Genomic DNA, 16170 nt, shown 5'->3' with positions numbered 1-16170 from the left:
TATGTCAGAATTACAATACATGTACATGACTCTAAAATTGTTGAATCTACTGAAGTCAGCTTTATTGCAATTCTTAGATGTATTCAAGTTGATAGTAATAAACTTAAGTAATATGATTTATTTTATACAGACAGCAAATTATTTACTATGAGTAAAAAGATTGCAAGTACATCTTGATATATACACCGTATGATGAGCTTACAATCATCTCCCATTTGTGTGAGCTGTTTAGATTTTTATCATAGCTTTAACAATTTTTCAGTCATATTGCTACAATGTCTGCAATGTGGCAGTTTATTGGGATAGCACTGGGGCATCATGTTGCAGACATGTAGCATGATGTTCCACTCAGTCACATTATCTGGACACCAGGCCGACCAGTCCTAACACTAACCTCTTAATGATGAGCACCAAGCAAAGCAACTGTTAGTACCATTCTTATAAACCTTTGGTGTGATGCAGGCGGGGTTCAAACTTGCAGTCTCCCACATCCAAGGCAGACGCTCTAACCACTTAGGCCACCGGAGTGGTACAGGTCTCTCCCATGAGACCAGCTAGATGTATACACCATGATTAGCTTACAAATATCTCCCATGAGGCCGTCTTGACCTATACACCATGATTAGCTCACAAGTATCTCCCATGAGACCATCTTGATGTGTACACCATTATTAGCTTACAATTATCTCCCATGAGGCCATCTTGATGTATACACCATTATTAGCTTACAATTATCTCCCATGAGGCTATCTTGATGTGTACACCATGATTAGCTTACAGGTATCTCCCATGAGGCCATCTTGATGTATACACCATGGTTAGCTTACAGGTATCTCCCATGAGGCCATCTTGATCTATACACCATGATTAGCTCACAAGTATCTCCCATGAGGCTATCTTGATGTGTACACCATGATTAGCTTACAGGTATCTCCCATGAGGCCATCTTGATGTATACACCATGATTAGCTTACAGGTATCTCCCATGAGGCCATCTTGATCTATACACCATGATTAGCTTACAGGTATCTCCCATGAGGCCATCTTGATGTATACACCATGATTAGCTCACAAGTATCCCCCATGAGACCATCTTGATGTGTACACCATGATTAGCTTACAGGTATCTCCCATGAGGCCATCTTGATCTATATACCATGATTAGCTTACAATTATCTTGATGTGTACACCATATAACATGTAATTAAAAATGTTTGACACAAATGTGCAATGTTGTAGGTTCAATATTCCACTAATAAATATATTTCTATGAAGTTTTAGAAGGAAATAGGCAAAACTTATGTCTTTAATAAAACAGTACAGTATTAACACATTTTAAAAATTGACAAAGAAAAGATTTTTGCTTGTTGATGTATGAAATACTTTTGAATTTTCAATATAATTCAACCATTTAAATTTCTTTTCAGGTCATCACCAGGTGATATTTTTGTCATCAAGTAATTTTCAACCTGACAGACTTTCACAAAATGAATATTAAAAAGAAACTTGAAATGATTAACATTGTACATGTGAGTTAGGGTGTGATCTCGCATCAGGATGTGATTCAGAAAATGGGTGGCACAAAACTAGCTGTAAATAAATAATGCAGAAACTTTTCCTATTGAAATATGAAAAATATTCTTTTTCAAGATTTCTGATAGATGCTTACCTATTCATTGAAAGTATTTGCCAAATATTTTGTAGGAATACTTGATGCATTATCATTTATTCATTTGGAATCCCAGTTTTTCCAAGGATGTAACATTTTTCCATGACATAGAGAAGGGATTTTTGGTCTTGTTCCATGACACAGACAATGAATGGATATTCAGCTTCAGGTGTCTACTGTATGATATTCCACACAATTTCAGAGCAGAGAGGAAAAGTCCCAGTGATCACCACCTCCAAAATGCTGCATAATTCCGTAAACCTTCCAGATTATGAAACCGTTGACATGGATTATTTATCTGGAAATAATGTCGACACTTGCATATAATTCAGATCTAAATACAAACTGCATGGATCCTTGTCTACCATTGCATAATGCACCACCACATCTTGGTCGATGCAGTTACAATTAATCATTAGAGTAAACAACATAGACCCTGGTCAACCAGTGCAGTGTGGGACAGCAGATCAGGGTCTATGTTAATCAGTAGACTCAACAACATAGACCCTGATCAGCCAGCACAATATGAGACAAGAAGTCTGGGTCTTTGTTATTTGCAGTTGGACCTGACTTAGAAGCGAGTACAGACAGTACATACATGTTCAGTGGCTAATTGAGTTTTCATGTACTCATTGATGACTATGATTTAATAGTGACTTCTTCATTTACTTATTGAGAATAAGTCTTAATTGTGACTACTACATATATGAGTAGATAAGTAAGACAAGTGACTGCTAAATGTACAAGTTGATGCATATGACAAGTCTGTGCTACATGTATTAGTTGATAAGTATGATAAGCGACTGCTGTATGTACAAGTTGATAAGTATGAGTAACTGCTACATGTACGTGTTGATAAGTACAAGTAACTGCTACATAGATAAGTTTATACATATGATAATGACTGCTACATGTACGAGTTGATATATAAAAGTAACTGCTACATATACGAGTTGATAAGTATAATAATAACTGCTACATGTACGAGTTGATAAGTATAATAATAACTGTTACATGTACGAGTATTGGGAGTGGATAATATAAATATCCTGTATTTGTTTCAAAAATTCTTCTTTTATTATGACGATGGAAGAGTATCTTTTTCATTTATTTGCTTCAAATTTTATTACTTTTATTGTACTGGTATATACTTCGCACAAATATACTAGCTTGAAACTCTCTGGTACTTATGTACCCTTGTATACCATGTACAAATGTACTAGATTTAAACACTGGTACTTATGTGCCCTAATTGTATACCATGTACAAATGTATAGATTGAAACACTGGTACTTATATGCCCTAATTGTATACCATGTACAAATGTATAGATTGAAACACTAGTACTTATGTGCCCTAATTGTATACCATGTACAAATGTACTAGATTGAAACTCTGGTATTTATGTGCCCTAATTGTATACCATGTACAAATGTGCTAGATTGAAACTCAGGTATTTATGTGCCCTAATTGTATACCATGTACAAATGTACTAGATTGAAACTCTGGTATTTATGTGCCCTAATTGTATACCATGTACAAATGTGCTAGATTGAAACTCTGGTATTTATGTGCCCTAATTGTATACCGAGTACAAATGTACTAGATTGAAGCATTTTGGTACCTATTTGCTTAAAGTTTTTATTAAATGATTTTAAATTCAAGGGACAGTCTTTGTATCCGTTTTGACCAACTTACTTGTAGGTTCACTGTTTTATGTACATAATCCATTTAATATTATGTATTTTCCTTCATTTGATGGTTACTTAAGAAGAAGTGAACTCTGTATTTAAGTTGTATGTATGTTCAAATGAATTTCAAGAACTAGATAATGATTCTATATGACTAATGAACTTTGTACTTAGACCTCAATCAGGTTTCTAGTAAGTTCTTTTTCTTAGAACTTTCTGTTGTCATTGGAAATCATTTTGGATCCACATCATGCACATCCTCATCTTAAAGCCCCAGTGCCACCATTTGTCATAAATTTCACCATTCTAACTAAATTTTGGAAGGAAGGAAATGATTTGTTAAAAAAAGCTGTCATAAACCATTCTTTGAAATAATCAAGATGTTAGGTTTAAATGATGTTCAAATATTCAGTTTAGAATCAAGCAGTGCCACCCATTAATTTAATCAATGAAGTCACTCATAATTCCAATCTTTTCTGGGAGTGCTGCAAAAGTAGTAATGTGATATGTTCGACAAATTCCATTAGTAACTAATCAAATAACAATAACATTTGCATGTAGCACACAAATTGATTCAAGAGGGAATGGAGAGAGACAAGCTTGCTTTTTTTAGTTGATCTGCGAAGAAAGAAAATGTGTACATTAGAGAAAAATAAGAATTGGGAGAATATTGGTGACTTTGAAGGGTGAAGTTAGGCTGAAGAGAAACCAACCTAGTTTGGTGTTGGCTTATGTTTACAACCATGATGTTATCAAATGTTGTGCTCCATCATTTGAGTGAAATTGGTTGACCCATGGATGTGACCGAACAGCACCGGATTAATTCATACACATGTAAAAAAAATAGCAGGGTTTCTCAGTTTGAGGGAGAAAGTACATGGCTCATAATGTGATAAAACATTGATATGTTCAGGTTTTAATGGAACCCAATGACTTTTAGGACTATGACCTTTCAAGATTAAGTATTATTTGGATTGTTTGGCATATAAGACTTTTCGCATGTAATGGCAGCTTTTGGAGTTTAAATTATTCATCCAAATCCTCATCTTGAACCACTTTTCCAAATCCTCATCTTGAACCACTTTTCCAAATCCTTATCATAAGCCATTCATTCTGATCATCACAAGTAATTCATCTGGATGTTGTTTTGATTGGACATTGGTTCTGTGTTATCTACATTCCCATGCATGCAGGAAGTCATAGTCACACCTTGCTAATAGGATCAAACAAGATTGATTGATTTACTGAAATTTGACTTATATCTTGGAAACAAGGAAAAAAGATGTTATTTTTTACCGTGTAGATTGCTTTGAAATGTTAATGACACAAAATTAGATTAAACTGGTGAAATGCTTGAAAATCTGCATTTCAAAAGTGGCATCAGTAAGTAAAGAATAAAACCAAATAGTCTTGTAATAAGCATAGTTTATGATAAACAGTTGATTACAAGGGCATGTCCAGACTGAGCATTTCATTTGCAAGCTGAAAAAGCAAAACCCAGAATCAACTGGACACCAAGGAAAAGAAAATATGTTGACCATCTCAAAAGGTTGCCAAATGCACACCTACTTAAAATATTTAAATGAGAAAGAAAATGAGCATTGACTCGCTAATGTAACGATTTGTTCAAGGTATCTTAAGCCTATACTTCCTGGAATTATTTACTTTAGCCTTGGAACACAGGTAGCTGGCTTTTTTTTAGGTACATATGCATTCATTTGGTGTTTGGGACATTTAAAACTGTGCCATGTTAGACAGGTGATTGCTTAATACAGGTGATTTTAAGGAAGGGTTTTATAGTTGTCTAAAGCAGATTTAATTTTTTTCTCAGTTTTATTTTTTATGATGATTTATGTAGCTATTATTGTTCTACAGAATGATGATGATGATGTTGTGGACACGAACAAAATCATATTTTTTTTATCATTGGATTAGATAGGGTGGTATAGTTAATAGTCCGTACCAGAGATAGTTTGGTATCTTACACCTGTAGTGGACTGGGAGTAGTCCATGATTAGGCACCTGTCAAATGCAGACTATCTCAAAAGGTTTACAATATATACTTGCTTATAAGTTGAGTCAACTCAAACAACATAGACGTTGATCTGCCATCACATAATGAAGCAGTGTATCAGGGTCTGTGTTGTTGGTTCTATTTATTACTGCTAAAAACTGCATAGACCCAGATCTACTGGCACATCATTTGATGGCAGATCTGATTCTGTGCAGCTTGCAGTTTGAGTCAATTTATAAATAAGTATATACAATATAATAAACACTAATTACTGCAGAAGAAAGATGTGGAACTCTAAGATATGGTCCATGTGCCTCGTCAGCTCTGTTTTTATGTGAAACTTTGAACACATACCCCAAAAAGGTACTAAAAAGTAGTTATCTTTATAGTATTGAGAGGAAAATGTAACAAGAAACATGGCCTTATAGATTACATTTCAGAAAATCCCATGAATTTTACATATTTGTTATGGGGGTACCAATTTCGGTGGATTTCAGAAAATACCATGAATTTATAATTTTTCATGGGGTATCACCTCAGTGAATTTCAGAAAATAACATGTTTAAAATTTGTCAATGGGGTATCAATTTTGGTGGATTTCAGAAATTACCATGAATTTAAATTTTTTCATGAGGTATCACTTTTGTTGGATTTCAGAATATATCACAAATTAAAAAAGTTTCTTGTGGTATCATAATTCCTTCAGATCACAATACAAAAATCCAACAAACAAGAACACATTTCTATGTGAACCCATTTCCCAATCTATGGACACACATTTCCCAGTGTAAGGGCACCCTTTTTTTTGAGTCTATGGGCAGGTATATCCCAGTCAATGGGAATCCTCTTCCCAGTGTATGGACACCCTTTTCTGATTCTATAGGGACATATTTCCCAATCTATAGGCACCCTTTTATCAGTTCATGGGCACCTTTTTCTCAGTCTGTATGCAGTCATTCCCCAATCTGTTTACTTAAGTACTAACAGAAATATATTTTATAAATCAAAGCAATTTTGAATTCTAAAAATCAATAATTGATTTTCTTACTGCATTAGAATTCTTATTTTAGAAAACTTAATACTCTTCAACCTCGCAACTAGTAAAACCATGACAGTTGCCATGACAACTATGTTGGAATGACTGAATATCATCAATTCAATGGAACTCCAACAAAATGGCTCTTCTCCCTTTCATTTTCACACATAGAACATTTTGATTCCTTCGAATTCAATATTTTCTCCAATTTGACATGTCTACTATTAACATAAAATGATAACAGAAGTCTTATACAAATCAAAATTCACTCATTTACCAAGTGGCAAATGGTTTTCTATGTATGGAAACAAAGAGTATGAGCAAATAGTAAACCCGAGCACAGTGATTTCTTTTTTACAGGAGGTATAGCATAAACTTTCAAGAAGCGAAAGAAAATAGCATTCTTGGATAATAAAAAAAATAGCAATGTTGGGTGAAATTAGCAATCTTAGATCAAATAAAAAATATTGGATGAAATCAGCATTATTGGATTTAAACATATATGAGCTTTCTCTCAATGATTTTCTATCAGGAATATAAGTCTCTCTCTCTCCTCTCTCTCTCTCTTTCACACACACACACACACACACACAGAGACAGAGCTCAGTTGTATATTGCTAGTGTTGGCACTTTCACAAATTTACCTGTTGGTAATTTCTCTTCACTTGATTTAGCTTTCAGACATGAACTAGGTCTTAAAGACTACAGGACATTATCAACCAGCCCTCAAACTTGATTTTGAATCTCTGACATTATTCTGTATTCTGGACTTTGTGCCAGGGACCACACAATCTACTTCTTGGAGCTACAAGGATAGAAAAGCTATGAAAGGTATTTTCTGTCCAGCCTGTAATTCTAATGAATATCCATAATTGTAGGAACTTTATTCAGAATATACTCACTTATAAGTAAAGTCCAACTTCAAGCAACATATAGACCCTGATTGGTCATCACATAATGTGACAAGATATCAGGGTCTCTGTTGCTTCTTGTACTGATGGTGCATATATGATAGCAGATCTGGGTCTGTGCAGTTTCCTGTTGGACTTGTCTAATAAGCAAGCATCATGTGGTAAGCAATATTTTTGTACTGTGAAATGTAATTATTAAAAAAAAATGTAAATGCAGTGTATACATTTAGTACTTGTTATTTATCAATATACCAATATGGTACAGTGATCATACTCATGCTTTAAGTACTTTTTTATTGTTTATGTTCCATTTTTTGTTCTTTTAGTATGAATTTATGATACAGTTTTAAGGCTACATAAAAAGGAATAATTATCCTTGTTCCATGTTTAGTTTATCTATGAACTTAAAGAAAGGTTCAAAATATTTGCTTTTATGTTATGAATTAACAGGGCTTTTATCATTATGTATATGTTATGAATTAACAGGGATTATATATATATATATATATATATATATATATATATATATATATATATATATATATATATTTACTGTACTCTGACTGTCATTGTTAAAGAAAACACTTCATTTTTACATGACATGTTCTTGTTCAATTAATATGAACCTAATCTTTGCATAATATGTCATGTGTGAGTCAATGTTGACTTCAGATTTGCATAATATGTCATATGTGAGTCAATGTTGACTTCAGATTTGCATAATATGTCATATGTGAGTCAATGTTGACTTCAGATTTGCATAATATGTCATGTGTGAGTCAATGTTGACTTGAGATTTGCATAATATGCCATAGGTGAGTCAATATTAACTTCAGATTTGCACACTATTTCTTTGGCCAATTATTTTGAACAGTTTGGACATTTTATTTTCATGGGAAAATTAGAAGCTTAACTCACAAATATATATATATATATATATATATATATATATATATATATATATATATATATATATATATATATATATATTCACTTATAAGTCTGGTCTGACTGTAAACATGATAAATTATGTGCAACTACATCAGGGTCTGTGTTGTTTGTTCTACTGATTTCTCTTAGCAATCCTCATAGACTCAGTTCTGTCAATGCATTATGGGATAGCATAGCTTGGTCTTTGCCATTTTTCTTTTTGTTGTTGGTCCTGACTTGCAAGCAAGTGCATTCAGTAAATGTATTTTACCATAATTGCTAGAAAACAGGTGCAGGAACCATATGATGATCACCTTCTTTGTCTGCCTGTCTGTCTGTCTGTTGATTTATCAATTCATGTTAATTATAACAACCAAAGGTCTGCAGCCCTTGCATTTAATTGGATGCAAGCATAGTAGGTGAATTGCCTATTACACTTTGTGGCTTTTAAAGGTGTCTTTTCAGGTAACATTTTGATACAGTTTTTGTCTTTTTTAAGTCCATTTTAAATTTTTGCCACATCTGATCCTTGTAAAGATAATAACATGGGAACTATTCAGGATATTCTGATGTATATTGGTGTGAATATTGTCTCATAGACCCAGATGTGTCATTTTCATATCTACATTGTCACATAGACCAAGATGCGTCATTTTGGTGTGAACGTTGTCGCATGGACCCAGATGTGTCATTTTGATGTAAACATTTTTGCACAGATCCGAATGTATCATTTTGGTGTGAACATTGTTGCATAGACCCAGATGTGTCATTTTGGTGTAAACATTGTTGCACAGATCTAGATCTGTCGTTTTGGCATGAACATTGTTGCATAGACCCAGATGTGTCTTTTTGATATGAACATTGTTGCATAGACCCAGATGTGTCATTTTGGTTTGAACATTGTCGCATAGACCCAGATGTGTGATTTTAGTGTGAACATTGTTGCGTAGACCCAGATGTGTCATTGCATATTTTGTCTCTTCTACTCCATTTGGGATAGAGTTATTCCCATGACAGTCTATAAATATCTTTAGATGGGATGCTGGTTTTAACCAGCATGGGTTAGGAACCATTTAACGTATAATGCAATTTGATTGAATATGAGACATATCTTCACCATTTTGACAGAATTATTGCCCTTGTCAGTCAATTCCATACTGTTATATGAGAAGTTGCTTTTAATTAGCACAGGTTAAGAAGCATTCAGTATATTGTGTACAATATGATGTGAACATTGTTTCGTCAACCTAGATGTATCTTTTATGTTGCTTCATTTTGGACAGAGACATGACACTTGTCAGTCAGCTTCAAAACTTTTACATTGATGTTTGCTTGTATTGATGAGTCCTTGAAGCAGTTGCATTTAATGCACTCTATGTCATCATTTAAAGGAGTTGTGGCCCCTGAATACCATCTTGGCCAAACTTTGGTTTCTCCTCAAAAGTTTATCATTTTAAGGCCTTATGGAGAGAATTTTAGTTATTGGGGACCTTTTGAGGCCTTGTGGAGCAAATTATATAAGTGCGGCCCTTTTAAGTCCCTATGGAGCTAATTTTAGATATTTGGGGACCTTTTAAAGCTTTAATGTGCAGACTGTAGGAGTGGAGCCCTTGGAAGGCCCTATGGAGTAAATGGTAGGAGTGGAGCACTTGTATGGCTCAGTGGAGCAAATTGTACTGAAAGGACCCCTTCTAAGGCATTATAGTACCTATGTAGTAAGTGGGACCTTTTAAAGCCTTATGGAACTAACCGTAGTGAGTGGGGACCTTTTTGATTGACCGATTACAGATCTAGTTACAGTTAATAAGTTCTTGTTTTGATCCAGCTGGGCATGTTGAGTGCATTATGGACCCAGCTGCAAATGTCAAGTACATTATGGAAGAAATATAAGAACTCCGGCTGACAGCTGGGCATAAACTACATATCCAATATGATTTGCTTTATTGGCTGTCTTCATTCATTAGCAAATGCCTGCCACAAATAATTCTACATGTATAGTATAAAAACATGTCTCAAAGTTTTTTGTGGTTTTTTTTCAACAATTGGTTTAAACTTTTATTTCAGTTGCTTAATTCTCAAGGTACGAAACACAGTGTTTTATGACAAATGTAATGAACAATATTTCTTTCATGAGGTCTTCATTCAGATTTGAGTGTAGCTTTTAGCTATTAAATATGTTTTATTGTTGCATTATTTTCTAGAAGAATATAACTCATGCTGACCTTGACACTAATTACTTTGACATTCAGTTTTATGCAAAAGTAATAATAGGATTTCTTATGCGTCATTTTTCTTTGTATTAACAGAGAAGTTAGTGTTTCAAACAAATATTTTGAAGATAAATGGATGAAATAATTATCAAGAAATTAAAGGACATGCGTTACAGGTATCACATAAAATATTAAACCTCATGGAATAAATATTGCACAATTTATTTTGTTGTGCATGTATCACAAGACATCCCAGTACTTCTAACATGTATGTTGGAAGCCAGAACTCCAGTGAGTTGTGTTTTGAGATACTTTTCCGGTCTCTTTATTCACATGCCATCTAAATACTTTTTATAATTTTTTAAAAACTTTATTCCTTCTCTCCCCATCCCCATCTCACCCACCATCCCTGACGAGTTACTTACAGGATGGTAACATAGAGTATCACACAAATGTACAAACATGCATGGCAGCCATCAGTTCCACAAAGAGTTCTCTAAACTGAGTTTCCAAATAGTTATTTCTATTCCTTTGTGATAGCTTTTTTTGTACTATGAAACTGCTGTAAAATTTATGTTGAAAAATGTTTGGCAGCCTTATTTTCATTTTTTTTATCTTTTGTTTGTAAGATATATATGCCGTGTTCTGGTTTTTAAAAAACCTAAATCGGTTATATATTTTAGATTTTCTTTTGATTGAAATAATTGAGAAAAATAGTCAAAAACACATTGTCTCCATTACAGAATATTATTCATTAGAAAAGTTAAATTGATTATTGTAAAGTAAATGCAACATGCAATACAGTAAACCTGTACATTTACATCGATTATTACACAGTAAATGTTGCATGTAGTACAGTAAACCTGTACAGTTATTGACATTTTGCTATATTGCAGTACAGTAAACCTGTACAGTTAGTGACATTTTTGCTATATTGCAGTACAGTAAACCTGTACAGTTAGTGACATTTTGCTATATTGCAGTACAGTAAACCTGTACAGTTAGTGACATTTTGTTATTTGTATTTTGGGGGATTAATGCCTTTTCTCAAGACAAGAGAGGCTATACATGGTGGCCAGTATAATTGAAGAAGAACCCAGGAAAACCCAGGGAAGAATCACCAAACCACAGGAGGCTATGGGCAGCTTTCTTGCATACCCACATTGGCCAAGCCCAAGACTCAAACCCACGTGGATAGAGATGAGATGGCAGTGGTCAATAAAGGCAAGCACTTTAGACCACTTGGCCACCCAGGGCATTTACATTGATTATTACACGGTAAATGTAGCATGCAATATAGTAAACCTATACAGACACATTGACTATTACACAGTAAATGTAGCATGCATTATAGTAAACCTATACAGTTACATTGATTATTACACAGTAAATGTAGCATACAATATAGTAAACCTGTACAGTTACATTGATTATTACACAGTAAATGTAGCTTGCAGTATAGTAAACCTATATACCAGTAGTTACATCGATTATCACACAGTAAATGAAGCTTGCAATATAGAAAACCTATACAGTTACATTGATTATTACACAATAAATGTAGCTTGCAATATAGTAAACTTATACAGTTACATTATTACATAGTCATTGTAGCTTGTAATATAGTAAACCTATACAGTTACATTGATTATTACATGGTAAATGTATCTTGCAATACAGTAAACATATACAGTTAATTGATTATTACACAGTAAATGTAGCTTACAATATAGTAAACCTATACAGTTAAATTGATTATTACACAGTCAGTGTAGCTTGCAATTTAGTAAACCTATAGTTACATTATTACACAGTAAATGTAACTTGCAGTATAGTAAACCTATAGAGTTACATTGATTATTACATGGTAAATGTATCTTGCAATATAGTAAACCTATACGGTTACACTGATTATTACACAGTCAATGTAGCTTGCCATTTAGTAAACCTATAGTTACATTATTACACAGTCAATGTAACTTGCAATATAGTAAACCTATAGTTACATTGATTATTACATGGTAAATGTATCTTGCAATATAGTAAACCTATACGGTTACACTGATTATTACACAGTCAATGTAGCTTGCAATATAGTAAAACTATACAGTTACATTGATTGTTACAAAATTAATGTAGCTTGCAATATAGTAAACCTATACAGTTACATTGATTATTACAGTCAATTTATTTTGCAATATAGCACATCTACACTGTTACATTGATTATTATATTGCAGTATATTAAAACTTAAATATGCAATGTATAAAACCTGTGTAATGGCATTGATAATTACATAGTGTAACTTGACATATATTAAACCTGTGTAGTTACATTGATTATTACGTAGCAAATATAACTTGCAGTATAGTAAACCTGTGTAATTACATTGATTATTTACAAAGTAAATGTAACTTACAATATCGTAAGCCCATGTAGTTACATTATTACATAGTAAATGTAACTTGCAGCATAATAACCCTAAGTACAAACTTTTCTATATAGCCTTTATAGCCTGTTAAAATGTTGGTGGTATTTTATGTTTGCAAGAGGTAGATTATAATTATATTAAGTTTTAAAGCAAGAATCAGTCATTTTATTTTTTGTTGTTGTTTTTAATAGTTTTTTTTGTCTTGTTTTCTTCCACATTTTCCATGAACTGGTTTTTACAAGTGCAATGCACTTTAACTGTTACTTAGATGCCTGTTCCTACTCACCCAGAACTGATGCAGTTGTATTATTGATTTAAATTTGTGACAACTCAAGTCTGTGATTAAACTTAATGTAATCCATGCCATCTTTCACACACAAAGATGTTTCTATTTGAAGATTGCATAATTCTTTCCCAGATGAAATCACTTGACTGTGCTTGCCCTATATGCAGTCTTGCAGTTTTCTTCTGATGAAAAGGACTTAAGAGATGGATACTTGTACAATCACATTATTTCTTGTCTTTTGCAACAGGTCTTATTTGCTCTACTGGTCATAGACCAGATGAACTTGTTTGATGGTCTCTTGTTCCAGAGTCCATTACATAAGTTTGTTATTACTATTTCTCCTATGCTAATTGATGAATCATCATTAAACCTTACACACACATTTATCCCATAGTCTGGCTGGTCCTAAATGAAAATGTTGCCATCAGACATCAACTGTGGCGTCACAGTGGCCATCTGCAAAATCTTGTTATTGTTACTGCTCTTCAGCAATGGATAATCTTGTCAAAAAATGGCTTTACACTAAAAGACTTCTTTTGACCTCTGGTTGGTCCTAAATGAAAATGTTGCCCTCAGACATCCAGTATGGCTGCCACAATGGCCATCTTGAAAATGTTCTTATTGTTGTACTCCTGATTGGCATTTTCAAACCACCTTGGCTTTGCAAGAAACCAGGGAGTCCTGAATGCAGTGAATTATTTTTAGATTTGAAACTTCTTGATCAGCCTTACAGTATTTCTAATTGTAGTAATAGCTGAAGTAGTTCGAATAAGTTATGGTTTCTTTTTTTGTGGAAAAATTACCAGCAAAGAAAATACATAATTGTTATGTAATAGCTTATGATGTTGTAATTGCATAAATAGATGGTCATATAATCATGTGGTTTTCACTAAAAGACTTTTTATGATGCCTAGTTAGTTCTAACAAAATTGTGCTGATCTGATGTCCAGTATGGCTTTCATGGCAGCCTTCTTGGAAACTCTTATTACTTCTACTTCATAATAAGAAATCAAATTGATGAGGAATTTTCACCAACAGACTCTTCATATCGAATGTGGCTGCCACATTGGTCATTTTGAAAGTCATGCTATAACTACTGCATTTGAATGGATGTCAGATGAACATGGGGTTTTCAGTAAGAGACTTTTTATGATGTCTGGTTGGCCCAAAATGAAAAATGGTGTCAAACTGATGTCCAGTATGGCCACCACAGCGGTCACCTTGAATTTTTTTTATCGCTATTCCTGATGAATGAAAAATTATATTGACATTAGATTTACACAAAGACATGTTGTCATGTCTTGTTAGTAGGAAATGAAACTGGCGTTGATCTGACCTCCAATATGGCCACATTAATGGCCATCTTGAAATCTTGTAACTATTTCTCTTAGTTGACTGGTCATATTTACAGTGTGCTTTCGCTCTCTATGACCTTTTGTAATGTATAGTTATTACTAAATGGAAATGGCACAAATCTGATATCCAATATGGCCACCATAGCAGCCATGTTAGAAGTTTTAAAAGAAAGAAATGGTCTTGTATTGAATTCCTGCTTATTCTTTTCAGACATTATAGCATTAGTCCCATTGCTGTTTTTAAATGGCATGAAATAAAATTATTGTGAAAAAGCATTTAAAATATATGACATTATGTTGTTAGTATCTGGCATATTTGATGCTAATTTTTTATTGCCTTTATATGATACATGTTTGTGATTCCAAGGGTGTCACATATTTTCTTCTGCATTTTCATGTCAACATTTTTCATCCTGTCTAAAAATTGATGTACCATCCAATTATTTGAGCATTCTCGCACAAAATATGTCCTTGAATGTATATATATATATATATATATATATATATATATATATATATATATATATATATATATATATATATAAATAATAGTCAAACCTATCACTATTGGTCACTTATGGGAAAGGCAAAACTTTATGTTGCACACAGGTAACCACTTTACAAAGGTTCTCCTTTTAAACTTGGTTTCTGAAAAAATGCTGATTTCTCATTTATTATTATTATTATTATTATTATTATTATTATTATTATTATTATTATTATATTATTTCATGTACAGCGTACAAGATCATACATGTTCTCTTTCTGATTTATTTTCCTTACAAAATTACTGTAGTCTGCTCACATTTATTAGTCCTATAAATGAAATCATCACCAACTTAAAAATATTCACCAGTCTAAGTGTTTTTTTTTTTTAATGATGTGAAAACAGTATCTCAACTTGCCAAGATCAAAAGATTGTCGACTTAATTGAAAAGCATATGATGAAGAGAAAAGCAGAGACGCCAGATGAAGCTATTTTTGACATGCCTCTTGTGTACAAGAGAGATAGAAATGTTTGCACATCGATTCGCATGACATTCTTTTATCTAAACAGTTGCATTAGGCAGAGAAACCATTGATTGGCTTGGAAACTCCATGACCGCAGAAGCAGACGATCGTTTATATACAGGACATTTGTATTAGAAATTTTCTGGTGGGTAATTAAAACGGCTACATGTAAACAGATGACAGCTGAGTATAAGTGACAATTGGGACAGGTTCGAATGTTATATATATATATATATATATATATATATATATATATATATATATATATATATATATATATATCACGTGCAAATAATAAAGTGCAACATGTTTGTTATATAATGATATGATATGATATGAATGTATTATTTTGAGCATGTGTTACAGGGGTTTGTAAATGTGATGGCAGATCTATCTGTACACAGATTTTCTTTGAAATTTTGGTATCACCTTCATACACTGTGAAATTAAAATGACCAAGGTCATACTTATCCTTCGTGTTCTTTTTGCCCCACTTTCAGTTGTCTCACCATTTCACATATTTTTAATAAATTTAAATAATATTGCTACAATCCCTGTCAAAGAGGTTTCGCCTTTTTAAAATCAATCGATTCATTCAGCTGTTCACTTAGCTATGAAATCTCAAA

General features: G+C 33.1%; 1 protein-coding gene across 3 annotated transcripts in view; it reads left to right on the top strand.

Moving 5' to 3' along the window:
* The window catches only part of LOC149792281 (arrestin domain-containing protein 17-like), a 200646-nt gene that overhangs the window by 148415 nt on the left and 36061 nt on the right, over window positions 1-16170 (top strand). For 2 of the 3 annotated variants that reach the window (XM_089970832.1, XM_089970834.1), the window contains exon 8: window positions 1428-16010. The exons of the other annotated variant lie outside the window; for it this stretch is intronic. The gene's annotated coding sequence lies outside the window, so the exon portion shown is untranslated. Of the gene's footprint in view, window positions 1-1427; window positions 16011-16170 lie in introns of those variants that run through there. 3 annotated transcript variants of the gene reach the window in all.

The sequence above is a fragment of the Sinohyriopsis cumingii genome, chromosome 9 (assembly GCF_028554795.1).
Source record: "Sinohyriopsis cumingii isolate HCF-2022 chromosome 9, ASM2855479v2, whole genome shotgun sequence".
NCBI classification, from domain to species: domain Eukaryota; kingdom Metazoa; phylum Mollusca; class Bivalvia; order Unionida; family Unionidae; genus Sinohyriopsis; species Sinohyriopsis cumingii.
The sequence above is the reverse complement of the archived record's forward strand: the minus strand, read 5'-3'. Positions and strand labels throughout refer to the sequence as shown.